General features: G+C 42.0%; 1 protein-coding gene across 2 annotated transcripts in view; it reads right to left on the bottom strand.

Annotated features, from left to right (window-relative positions):
- LOC135489273 (DNA replication complex GINS protein SLD5-like) overlaps positions 1-13,491 on the bottom strand; it is a 249,221-nt gene that overhangs the window by 221,240 nt on the left and 14,490 nt on the right. The window lies entirely within an intron of this gene.

Below are 13,491 nucleotides of genomic sequence, written 5' to 3'. Positions count from 1 at the left end.
TGTAAGCAGAGGCAGGATACAACGCTTACTGCTCATGACGACCGAGTGAAACTAACAAACCGATTTGGTGAGATTTTCATAAGGAAGGTTGACACCATTAAAGAAAAGATTTGTGGAGTTTTTGTCGAATCACCTGCTATTAACGTTCTTCCGCCGCAAGGAAAATTCCTAGCATTTTCAAATGTGTCGAGTGATCAAGTGACCAATCTGATTAAAGGTTCTTCTAATGCGTCATGTAAACTTGACCCTATTCCAACGTGGCTTATGAAGCAATGCTCGGCGACCCTCCTCCCAATCATCACCAGGATGATTAACTTGTCTCTACAATCTGGTTCTGTGCCGAATAAATGGAAATGTGCACTTGTGTTGCCACTTCTAAATGAAATGGCCAGGGCCATTGTGCTCACCTCATGTGGAGGAAAGATGGATAAAGAGCATGGTCTTGTGTCATGTAGTGTTAGGTTTAATGTAGGTCCAAGCAATTACAATTTCCCCAAAATGGCCAATTTACAGTACATTCGACCTCTGTGACCTTGAAAAGTAGGTCAAATCAAAGAAGACCCGGGTGACACATTGAATGGTTGTTAGAATTAGATGTACCTATGATATAAAATTGGTGCCAATCGGGCAAGTCACTACTAGGAATAATGGCATTTTGAAGAATTTAGGATTTGGCCCTCTCCCTGGAGGCCAAACGGCAAATCAGATTGCAACAAACTTCGATACCTGAGATCACCTGACCAAGGGGTACATGTGTACTTAATTTGTGATCAATAGTCATTGCAGTTAAGAAACGTGCCATAGTTACGGCCTGACGGCGAATTTAGGCCATTTGACCTCTGTGACCTTGACAAGAAGGTCAAATTAAAAACCTGTGTGACATATACTGTATGGTGGTTAGATGTACCCATGATATCAAATTGGTGGCAATCGGGCAAGAAGTTAAGGAATAATCACATTTTTAAGGTTTTTGGATTTTGCCCCCTGGTGGTCAAGTGGTGAATCATATTGGACCAAACTTCGTTCCCTGAGATCACCTGAATAAGGGGTAAATGTGTACCAAATTTGGTATCAATAGTCATTGCAGTTTAGAAACGTGCCATCGTTACATCCTAACGGCCAATTTACACCATTTGACCTCTGTGACCTTGAAAAGGAGGTCAAATCAAAAACCCGGAGGATATATGATGCACCTTTGCTAGAAGTACCTACCATATTTTTTTCAAAATTTCCCGACTACTATTAAGGGAGATATTGCATATTTTCACTTTTAACGTTTGGCCCCCTGGTGGCCAAACCATGAAACGAATCGGACCGAAACTTGGTCTCCCAGGTGTCATTACATAAGGGTACATGTGTACCAAGTTTCAACTCAATAGCTCTAACAGTTACGAAACGTGCCCTGCTAACGGACGACGGACGACGACGACGACGACGACGACGACGACGACGACGACGACGGACGACGACGACGACGGACGACGGACGCCACGGTATGGGATAAGCTCACCTCTGCTAAGAGGTGAGCTAAAAAGCCGGGTCTTGATCTGGTTTTTCCCAATTTAAGACTGGTGAGCAATTTGTCGTTCATGTCCAAGTTGACTGAAAAGGTTGTTGTCAAACAACTTATGACACACAGCGCTTTGCATTCTCCGTTGCCGATATAACAATCGGCTTATCGACAGTATCACTCAATTCAGACATAATTAGTTAAAGTACAAAGTGATATTATTATGAGGATGGATAAGCAAGAAGTGTGTTTGCTGCTGATGCTTGACCTCAGTGCCGCCTTCGATACGGTTGATACCACTATTCTTCTTGTAACCATGGACATGGATTTTTGATATTTCTGGATCATGCCTAAAATGGCTTGATTCTTATCTTAACGTTCGGCAACAGCGGATTGTTATCAATGACTCGATCTCAACCAACTTTGACCTCAATGTGGTGTTCCTCAGGACAGCTGCCTTGGGCGGGAGTGCCTAATCTGAGAGCCAAGAGCCCAAGAGCCCAAGAGCCCAAGAGCCACAAGTCACAAAGTAATATGTCATCGCTCGAATTAAAAGATGTGAAATTATGACTGGTCTCCTCTCCCACCCATACACTTTGCATAGGAAGTCTTCATTTCCTGAATCCCTTTCGGTTCTCATCACCTACATAACAATGGAGGAGGAGGTGCTAGATTCTCCATCCAAAGGAGATCCTAATTTTTATAATGAAATGGCCAGGGCCATTGTGCTCACCTCATGTGGAGGAAAGATGGATAAAGAGCATGGTATTGTGTCATGTAGTGTTAGGTTTGATGTAGGTCCAAGCAATTACAATTTCCCCAAAATGGCCAATTTACATAACATTCGACCTCTGTGACCTTGAAAAGTAGGTCAAATCAAAGAAGACCCGGGTGACACATTGAATGGTTGTTAGAATTAGATGTACCTATGATATAAAATTGGTGCCAATCGGGCAAGTCATTACTAGGAATAATGGCATTTTGAAGAATTTAGGATTTGGCCCCCTCCCTGGAGGCCAAACGGCAAATCAGATCGCACCAAACTTCGGTACCTGAGATCATCTGACCAAGGGGTACATGTGTACTTAATTTGTGATCAATAGTCATTGCAGTTAAGAAACGTGCCATAGTTACGGCCTGACAGCGAATTTACGCCATTTGACCTCTGTGACCTTGACAAGAAGGTCAAATTAAAAACCTGGGTGACATATACTGTATGGTGGTTAGATGTACCCATGATATAAAATTGGTGGCAATCGGGCAAGAAGTTAAGGAATAATCACATTTTTAAGGTTTTTGGATTTTGCCCCCTGGTGGTCAAGTGGTGAATCATATTGGACCAAACTTCGGTCCCTGAGATTACCTGACTAAGGGGTAAATGTGTACCAAATTTGGTATCAATAGTCATTGCAGTTTAGAAACGTGCCATCGTTACATCCTAACGGCCAATTTACACCATTTGACCTCTGTGACCTTGAAAAGGAGGTCAAATCAAAAACCCGGAGGATATATGATGCACCTTTGCTAGAAGTACCTACCATATTTTTTTCAAAATTTCCCGACTACTATTAAGGGAGATATTGCATATTTTCACTTTTAACGTTTGGCCCCCTGGTGGCCAAACCATGAAACGAATCGGACCGAAACTTGGTCTCCAAAGTGTCATTACATAAGGGTACATGTGTACCAAGTTTCAACTCAATAGCTCTAACAGTTACGAAACGTGCCCTGCTAACGGACGACGGACGACGACGACGACGACGACGACGACGACGACGACGACGTCGGACGCCACGGTATGGGATAAGCTCACCTCTGCTAAGAGGTGAGCTAAAAATTCTACTTGGACTGTCTAAAGACTGAAAGGTTTGTGTGAAAGAGATTGTTTATAACTGCAAGAATCAATTGGATGGAGGGATAGGCCTACGCCTTGCGCCTTTATCACGTGATGTCACAACACCTACCAGACGCACATGGATATTCTGATGCTAATCAGTTGTATATGTCATTTCGCCCACCTTGAACGACAACTGAAAACGATGCGGTAAAGGATATTGAGAACTGTGTTAGTGATGTGAGAGCTTGGCTTATGACCAACCAACTGTTGATTAACAATGTGAAAACTGAATTCATCATCATTGGTTCCTGCCAAGAGCTGCTCAAAGTGATCATTGACTCAATAAAAGTTGATGATACTGATATTAGCCCAGTTAAAAGTGTAAGAAACCTTGGGGTGTGGTTGGATTGTAACAAGAATATGGATACCCTTGTGGAAAAAGTGTGTGCTGAGGCCTTCAGGGGTCTTTACAACATAAGACAAATTCGGAATTTCCTCACTGAGGACACCACCAAGATACTTGTTCATGCATTCGTTACCTCACATGTTGACTATTGCAATGCTGTTTTATATGGTATTACTGACAAGCGATGTAGTTGCATGCAAAGAGTTTTTAAATGCAGCAGTGAGGGTTGTATGTCTTGTGCCTTGCTTTGACCATATCACCCCGTGCTGGTGCAGTTGCACTGGCTTCCTGTAAAGTACAGAAACATTTTCAAGGTCTTACTTCTTGTGTTTAAGGCACTCCAGGGCAACGCACCACAGTACCTGGTTGATATGATAAAGGTTAGGCAGCCCATTTTACATCAGTTATATTGCAACTCCGAGTTGCTACTTGTGGTGCCCCGTACGCGATGCGTAACTTATGGTCACCGTGCTTTTTGCTCAGCTGCCCCCAAACTGTGGAATAGTCTTCCAAGTACTGCAAGAATGGCAGGAAACATCGGCCAATTTAAGACACTACTTAAGTGCCACCTTTTTATTATTTTAACTAAATTGGAGTCCAAATATTCTGTTGACCTGTTGTAATTCCATAAACTTTCATAAATCCAAAAACATTCACAGTTACAGTTAAATCATAGATTGGTTAACCAAATATGTGCCCAGCCTGGAGTCCAAAACCTGAAGTACTGCACAATAACATTAGATTCACCAAGAAACATAAATTACTAAGAGACAGAATATTTTTTCTTAACGTGTTTGATGCTTTTCCAATTTTGTTTCAGCTCTTAGATTATAGAAAAACACGTTATTCGTTATTATGATGGAAACTACTTATATAGAATAGGTGGTGACTTGGCAGCCGACAGCTGGGTAATAATGCCCGTTATAATGCCAATGGTCTTTTTATCAGATGCAGTAACTCAGCTGCGTGCTCCTTTAATCATCACACGATGTCATGTTTATCTTCCGATTACTGATTAGGTATCTTATGAACAAACTCTTATGAAAATACTGGAAAGGGGGAATGTTTAAAGGCCACTTTAAAACTGCAAAGAGTACAGATGGCAAAAAATGCCTTATTCTGTCGAGCTGGTATGCAAGGAGAAATATTGAAGAATGTAATCAGTCCCCCCAACAACAGCTTCAATTCATGCCATAGTGGGTGAGAGCAGGGTTTTTACCAGCGGGGGGGTACAAATACCCACCTTTGCTTCAAGGAGGTGGGTATGTACCCACCTTCTCAGGGTTTCATACAGAGGGGGGACTTATGTTTTAAAGTCTAAAGTGGCATTTTAAGTATACTAAGAAGCAGATTTAACCCTCAACCTACTGAGCCACTACTCACCTGGGACACGAAAGCCTGTTAGAAATGCTGTGAGTACTCGCCATTGTGTAGTTCTAATGGCCGCCGAATGTTTGTACTGGCAGCACGAATCATTAGAGTAGTTACGAAAGTTGTTAGCAGATAGCAGTACTATGCATTCACTTAAAACACAATTTTTTTTAGGCGTATCCAGTACGTGTGACATGTCCTGGGATAGCAAATTACTGCGTGTGGGGTACGCATTACGTAGGCAAAGGGTTAAGCGTTCTCAGGTCCAAAAAAAAGCTTTAGGAGGTGTCATTTTTCAATAGAAAAAACTAAAACCTCTTTTTTTTTGTTCCCACAGCCTCTGACGGCCACTGGCAGCCATGCACGTTCAAACTGCAAATGGCAACAAGGCTGAAAATCAAAAGCAATATTTCCTGCATTACATTATTAAACACAAAAAACTGAGAGCAACCAACCAAGTTGTTTGTCAGTTATTCACCTTTTTTTCATAAAGCGACACCAACATTTATCGTTCAAACTGTTAGTCTAAACACACCCAAAAGCAATCAAAATTCATTTCCACATGTTGGTGGCAAAATAACCAAAGACAGTTTCATTGTCATAACTGCGAAATTGGACCAGTTACACACTTGCAACTTCTACACAGATGCAGCGACAGACAAAATGGAAATCAACCAAGAACAAAATGCCCCCAACTCTATTTCACTGCGAGGGGGCAACAACAAAATCGCTCATTTTGGATGGGCGGTCAAAGCAGATTTCCATTTCCACAGATCAAAGTAGTCTTTGACAGTATTATTTTCACGGTCATTCTTGTCATCAATGTCACACGACTAAATATCAATGTCACAGGACTGGAAGAATGCTGTGCAACCATGGATGAGTGCGTATCTAGTCATGATCTCTCAATAACATGGGCCAGACATGCAAACATCAACGGGGACACACAATCACTAAACCTTATGACTGTTCCACTCCAGTACTTCCGGAAATTTCAGAAGTTGATGCAAAATGGTGCCAAGTGAACGGAGTCAAACGCAGCGCAGGAACTTTGTGAATGAGACAATGCGTTGAACAGTTGCCTGAGGATTTTCCCAAGGCACATGCAAAATGAAAAGGCCAGGGGCCAATGCGCTCACCGTATACAGTACCGACCATTCGCAACTTCCCATTTCTTTTGCGAAATTGGTGCAAAATTTGTACGGATTTCATGCTAAGTTCTCGGAAATTTCGTACCTTATTCGTGTGCGAAATACCATTGATTTCATAGGCGTATAATTTCCAAAAGAGCTTATACAATGCAATAATTCTTGGGCAAAAAAGTGCCGCAAATTTACGAAATCTTACGATTTGAAAAAATTCACCTGCGAATTTTCTATTAGCAACAACGCGCTGTTGTGTTCCGTTTCTATGTAACCGTATTTTCTTCTAATTAAGTTCAGTTAATATGATATCTGTGCACAATCGTCTCAATTTATTAAGTGAGGATAGTTCGTTTGTCGCTTTTCGCAAAAACAAGTATTATTACTCCCCGTAATGAAGGATATTCTTCACTTCAATCCGGCTGCGTCTGATTGAGGAGGACAGTATTAACTAGAATTCCGAAATTTGCTGGTAGCAAATTTGATAGTCCCCAGGTAGTCGTCATGTCAACAGAGTAGAAAGCGAGAACATTTTGCGCCGCCGTATTCCGATTTGACTGGTTAGTGGTGAAATCTGCTTTTACTTTAGTTCTAACGTTGTCTGAATTAAAGATGCTTTCCCAATGCTTGACTGGTCTGGCAAGAGGCATTGCCAGGAAAACGTGACGTAATTTTTGCCATTCTTCTTACCGCACGCCCTCCCTCTCCGTAAAACTTCCAGACATGGTGTGAAGTGGGAGGGCACACAATGGGAACCACACTGCCGCGATGTTAATAGTTTCTATTTATAGAATTCAGCGGCAGAGATTTCAAGCACGGAAAAAGTAGATTAACTCGGCTAATCTCAATGGATTTTACCCAGGAATGTTTTCAAGGCGAGAGAAACATCTGATTCAAGTACTGCGCTTATTAGATTTCATGTTCATGCCGAAGATTGGCCTAAAACGTGGACGAAAAGAGTGCATTATCGAGTGTTGGAGAGGTCACGTGATTGGACGAGAAATCTGAGCGAAAACAATACTAACTCCAACTCTCAGAGGGAGGAGCTGGAGTCATAAAAACGCATCTAAAGCATCGAAATATTCTGAGTTTTGAAAAATCGTTTTGCGATAGTCCATGAATCGAATTGGGTTTCTTTATAATACCTCCATCGTCGCTCGACCAACTCCTGAGAATAATGACGTCATTATGACGGGGTGGAGCTTATGCTAATGTATCAGCGTCTCGCCTCTGCGCATGTCACAGCGCATGTCAGATTGAATCCAAGGATTGAATCGCAGCTTCGGCATGTTGGGAGAAGACGATCAGACGATATCTCAGCAAAAATGCTTCAAAAGTATCGAAATACTCAGGATTTTAAAAATACTTTTGCGATAGTCCATAGATGGAATTGGGTTTGGTGGTGTAAGGGTGATTGATTTCTGGTTTATTTAGCCGTTTTGCTGGACTACCGCAATAAATGTGTTGGTAGAAGAAAATAACAGTTTCGAGAATTCAAGTGATAACAAAATAGTCCCCAGACGGGATCTGGGGCCTATAATAAATCCGCCAAATCCATCAGCGTCTTTTTTTCGAAACTTCGAGGAAACTTGAGTATTTTGTTGCAAGTCTGGTGGTGGAAAAAAACCTATTTTGGGCTTGGCCCATTTTGATGTCATCGACTCTTCACTTGAGGAATAATAAAATAATAAAATTGTTATTAATATTAGTCCTGTTCAAGTGCGCCCTCCCGTCTAGTTGTAGTATTGACTATAGAGTTCTGTTTTTATCTGTCCCCTGAATGCATTATAAGTATTGTTTCTAATGTTACTGTTTAGGCTATTCCATAGCCTAGGGGCACTCCTGGAGAAAGCTCGACCTCCAAACTTATCAGTGTTGAACCGTGGTTCAATGAGGAGAGCCTGTGCTTCTGATCTCAGGGGCCTGGCTGGTGAGTACAGTTTTAGCAGTTCTGTCAAGTATGCTGGCGCACTGCCATTGATACATTTGTGGACGAGTGTTAGAATCTTAAACTCTATTCGTGCTCGAATAGGAAGCCAGTGAAGCTCCTTTAGAATTGGCGTAATGTGATCACGTCTTCGAACTCGCATGAACAGTTGCGCGGCATTGTTTTGGACCACTTGTAGCTTCTGCAAGAGTTCCTCGTTGATGTTAAACAGCATAGCGTTGCAATAGTCTAGCCTTGATAAGACTAACGCTTGGGCGAGTGTTCTGGTGGCATCCTTCGTTAGGTAGTTTCGTGCATTTGCGATGTTGCGTAAATGGAGGTTTCCTGAACTAACAACTGAATTGACATGAGGCCTCATTGAGAGTAATAACGAGTCAAAGAGAACTCCCAGGTTTCGTACCGGACCTTTGGCAACACTAACTGTCACCCCAGCGACAGAGATTGATTTTATACACAATGCCAATGGACGCTGCTGCATGCTAAACAGCTGAATCTCGGTTTTAACTGGATTCCCTTTCAAGAAATTTTCTGTGAGCCAGTCCTGTATGGACCACAGACATGTGTCAACTTGTGTGCAGACAGTCCGCACTGCCTCTTCCTGAGCATCTCAGATACGATGAATTGCTTTTTGATTATCGTCAGCAAAGCCATGGGATGTGCACTGATGAGATGCCCAAGTGGTAGCACATATATCAGAAAGAGAAGCAACCCGAGAACCTAGCCCTGAGGAACTCCGTGAACAAGTGGGCTGGCAGCAGATCTTGTTCCCTGAATAGTAACGTATTGGTATCGACCCGACAGATATGATCTGAACCACTAAAGTGCAGTGCCTTTTATCCCAAGTAGATCCCTCATCCTAGTGAGGAGTGTGTTGTGATCCACGGTATCAAAAGCGCCGGAGAGGTCCAGAAGGACAAGGACGGTTGCTTCTCCTTTATCTAGCATACACTGGATGTCATTTTGCACACGCAAGAGTGCCGTCTCCGTACTATGTCCGGCCTTGTACCCAGACTGGAACACATCGTGAAGATTATGCTGATCCATATACTTGTTCAGTCTTGATGCCACAACTCGTTCTAAATCTTTAGATAGAAATGGTAGGTTACTGACTGGGCGATAGTTCTGTAGGATTTCAGGGTCTTCAGGGTCTTCAGCCTTCTTTATGATCGGAGTGACTAAGGCTACTTTTTTTAGCTTGCCACTGTTCCATTCTCCAGGGACTGGTTGACAATAGACAACGAGGTAACTCCCAATGATTTGCGGGCTTCCTTAGCCAAAACATTCGGAGTCACATCTACTGTCCGCCACAGCATACTCATCCGAGTCAGAAGGTAACTCGGTTGGAGGTATGCCTAAGTTCTTCTAATTCTATCTAACTTCTAGTTTAAACAAGAGGCCTGGCCTGGAATAGCTACGCTGGCAGAATTTAATAGCAAGGAATGAGATGAATGAAAAGAAAATGTAGCAAGTAGAATATGCGAGTACCAGAATGTAGGTTTATGTTAGATAGGGAGATGTGGACAGACTAGATGAAATCAAGCTTAGCAAATGGGACCTAATTCATGAAGGGCGTTCAGCTTAAAACAGTGTTTAACTACTGAATAGACAGATTCTGGTCCTTGGGAGCCGTGCCACACGTAAAAAGCAATGGTGTTTTGTGATACGGCTCCCGTATCAGACATACCGAAAGGTTTAAACACTTTTAGTTTGATATCAAACACGGATGACACCTTTCGCTTTAACCATCTCCAAGTAGGTCAGTTGGTAATGACTAGAGGCCTGGCGGCCTGAATAGCTACGCTGGCGGAATTTAATAGCAAGGATTGAGAAGAATGACAAAAAAATGTAGCAAGTAGTATATGCGAGTACCAGAATGTAGGTTTATGGTAGATAGGGAGATGTAGACAGACTAGATGGAATCAAGCTTAGACAAATTGGGCCAAATTCATGAAGGGCGTTCAGCTTAAAACAGCGTTTAACTACTGAATAGACAGATTCAGGTCCTTCATGTAAATCTTCACAGAATATGAATAGGCCATATAACTAATCAGGGAGAAGTTACACACGTCTAATGAATTTGGTCCCTCGGGTGGATGACAGTTGTGAAGATTTTATTTGAACTGCAGTGAATGAAGTAGTTGAGGGGTTCTTTTGTCACATCCACTCTTCAATACCTTCAGTGCCTTTGCTCCAACTGTGTTTAAGCAGGCCAATGCAAAACTGCTCTTTCAATACCTTTAGTTTGATACCATTAATGCGACTGCCTTCCTCTTAACGGTGTTCAAGTTGTTTAGTGAGTCATAAAAGTATATCAGGGTAAACCTACTCTTAAAAACTTTTAGTTTGATATCAAACACGGATGACACCTTTCGCTGTAACCGTCTCCAAGTAGGTCAGTTGGTAATGAAAATGGGTTAGCACTAACCTACTGTTCATTATCTTTAGTTCGATACCAAACACGACTACTTTAGCTATAACAGTCTTAAAGTAGGGCAGAAGGTCATAAAAGTACGTCAGTGCAAATCTCTCCTTCATTACCTTGAATTTAAATTACTTCTTGTGACGCTGCCCTATTCCCTCCCATAAGGCTACAATGCAGTCTCTAGATTGTGACATGAGGCATGATGCCGTCTCTTACATCACCCTCTACTCTCATATCAATCAGGCTACAATGCGGTCTCATACTTGATTGTGACATGAGGCATGATGCCGTCTCTTTCATCACCCGCTTCTCTTATATCAATCAGGCTACAACGAAATCTTACTTGACTGTGACATCAGGCATGATAACGTCTCATACATCATGCTCTTCTCTTATATCGATCAGGCTACAATGTGGTCACTTACTTGATTGTGACATCGCCCTCTTGTCTCATATCATTCAGGCGACAATGCGGTCTCTTACCCGATTGTGACATCAGGCATGATGACGTCTCTTACATCACCATACCCCTTGCCTCACCTCTTCTGAAAAGTTGCAAGTTGCGGGAAATTTTCATGTAGAAACAATTTGGTTTCCTGGTATCAAATGATCACACGCAGTGCCGTCTTTACACTGGCAGATAAACTAAACATAAAGGACTCCCATTGCGCCGTGGATAATTTATTTTCTGAGGCATTTCCCTCTCTCTCGACCCAGGGTCGAGCGCGACAGTAAAGGGTAGGAATTTTAACTCGACCTAAGGTCGAGCATGACACTAGTATAAGGGTTAAAGGTTGCATGTTCAAGAGTTTAGGTTTAATAGGCAAGCTTTATTTTTTAATATTATAATAAATAACAAGAGGCCCAAGGGCCTGGCGCTCAGCTGAATGACCTAATAACATAAGTAGTAAATATCGGCTTTATACTACTGTTTGAAGGTCAAGAGAACACGTTATACCACTAAAATTTCCAATGCAGAGCTGCCAGCTGGATGAAATATGATTGAACTAATCAGCCATGGTATGTAAATATTACAGGAGGCAACGGAAGATATCCCTAGTTCAGTATGTTGTATCGGTAGCTTTACAGAAAAGAAGTGTCAGAGAGGATGAGACTTCTCCATGGACAACTGTGGTATGTCCAGGCTGGGTTGTACAGCACAAGGATACAAAATGCAGCACTGTGAGCAGCTCCTTGGCAAGGCCATGTCAGGTTCCGCGCGCCTCTTCAGATACATCAAGTATTGAAAGCTGTGGTGAGCTAAGCACATAAAAAGACCATGGTCACCTTAATTTGAAAATCCCTTCATAATCAAGGGCTACTTCTGACTAAAACAGCACAATAGACCACCAATTTGACCCCAGCTCCTAACTGCGGGAAAACCCAAGTCCAGCCACCAAAAGTACCAAAAATACATTTTTGTTTACATTTGAACTGCAAACATGCGTTTGTTTACAATTTCATTTCCCGTGAAATCTCGAAAATCAGGTGACCTGCAATCGTGGATTGAAAATAACATTAACCTGGGTTCAGCAGGTCAGCAGGTATACCGGCTGTTCCAATCATCCCCCTACAGCCAGCTGTTCAAAAGGTAATGTTATTCACCCCACAGGGAGTGCAGGTAATTGATTAAGCCCCTGCATAACTTAGGCTTACTGTATTTAGCGCAATCATTACGCTTAGCGCAATGAATGGGGGAAAACCCAAAATGTGGTACCTATTTCTCTGCCTATTGAGAAACACGATGAAATGCATGTAATTGGACGTAGGGCACGAGATCAACTACTTCCGCTTAGGGAGTGTTCATTATTTGGTTTAATACATTTTACCCACACATTATGATTTACCATGGATAAACGTTCGAGGACGGACCTGTAGCTCCGATATTTTCGATGTATACTAACACTACTAATCCAATAACAAATGAAACGGCCAGGGGCCATTGTGCTCACCGTATACATCTTTTAGTAGGCAGGATCATGCTTAGTTTAGAGGTGAATATGGTGAACACAATCAGGCATGAAGACTTTTTTTAGATGTGTATTGATGTCAAGTAATAAGACAGGGCAGTATATATAAGTTTATGATCCAACCAATAATTGTCTATGACATCAACAAGATCAATATCGTGTGATTGCTAAGAGTCCCTGCAATAAAAAATTCATTGAAAAAAAGTCATTAATAAGTGAGATATTGCACGTCCTACCTTTTCAGTTTTGACCCCCTGGTGGCCAAATCAAGAATCAGATCAGGCCAAAATTCGGTGTCAGAGATTATCTGATGTAGGGGGTTACATGTACCAACTTTCAAGTTCATAGCTTCAGCAGTTAAGAAACGTGCCATAGTTACACTCTAATGGCCAATTTACGCCATTTGACCTCTGTGACCTAGAAAAGGAGGTCAAATCCAAAAATCCTAGGACATGTGGTGTATCCTTGCTAGAAGTCCCTGCCATAAAAATTTTATCGAAAACAATTCACTCAAATAAGCAAGATATTGCACTTCTTCCTTTTTCCATTATGGCCCCCTGGTGGCCGAATAAAGAATCAGATCAGGCCAAAATTCGGCATCAAAGGTTATCTGATGTAGGGGGTTATATGCACCAAGTTTCAAGTTCATAACTTTACTGGTTAAGAAACGTGCCATAGTTTACACTCTAACGGCCAATTTACGCCATATGACCTCTGTGACCTTGAAAAGTAGGTCAAATTAAAAACCCGTAAGACATGTGATGTATTCTTCCTAAGAGTACCTACCATAAAAATTTTATCGAAAACAAGTCACTTATAAGCGAGATATCACACTTTTTAGATATCCACTTTTGGCCCCCTGGTGGCAAAGTTGAGAATCAGATC

Source organism: Lineus longissimus, chromosome 6 (assembly GCF_910592395.1).
Source record: "Lineus longissimus chromosome 6, tnLinLong1.2, whole genome shotgun sequence".
Taxonomy (NCBI): domain Eukaryota; kingdom Metazoa; phylum Nemertea; class Pilidiophora; order Heteronemertea; family Lineidae; genus Lineus; species Lineus longissimus.
The sequence above is the reverse complement of the archived record's forward strand: the minus strand, read 5'-3'. Positions and strand labels throughout refer to the sequence as shown.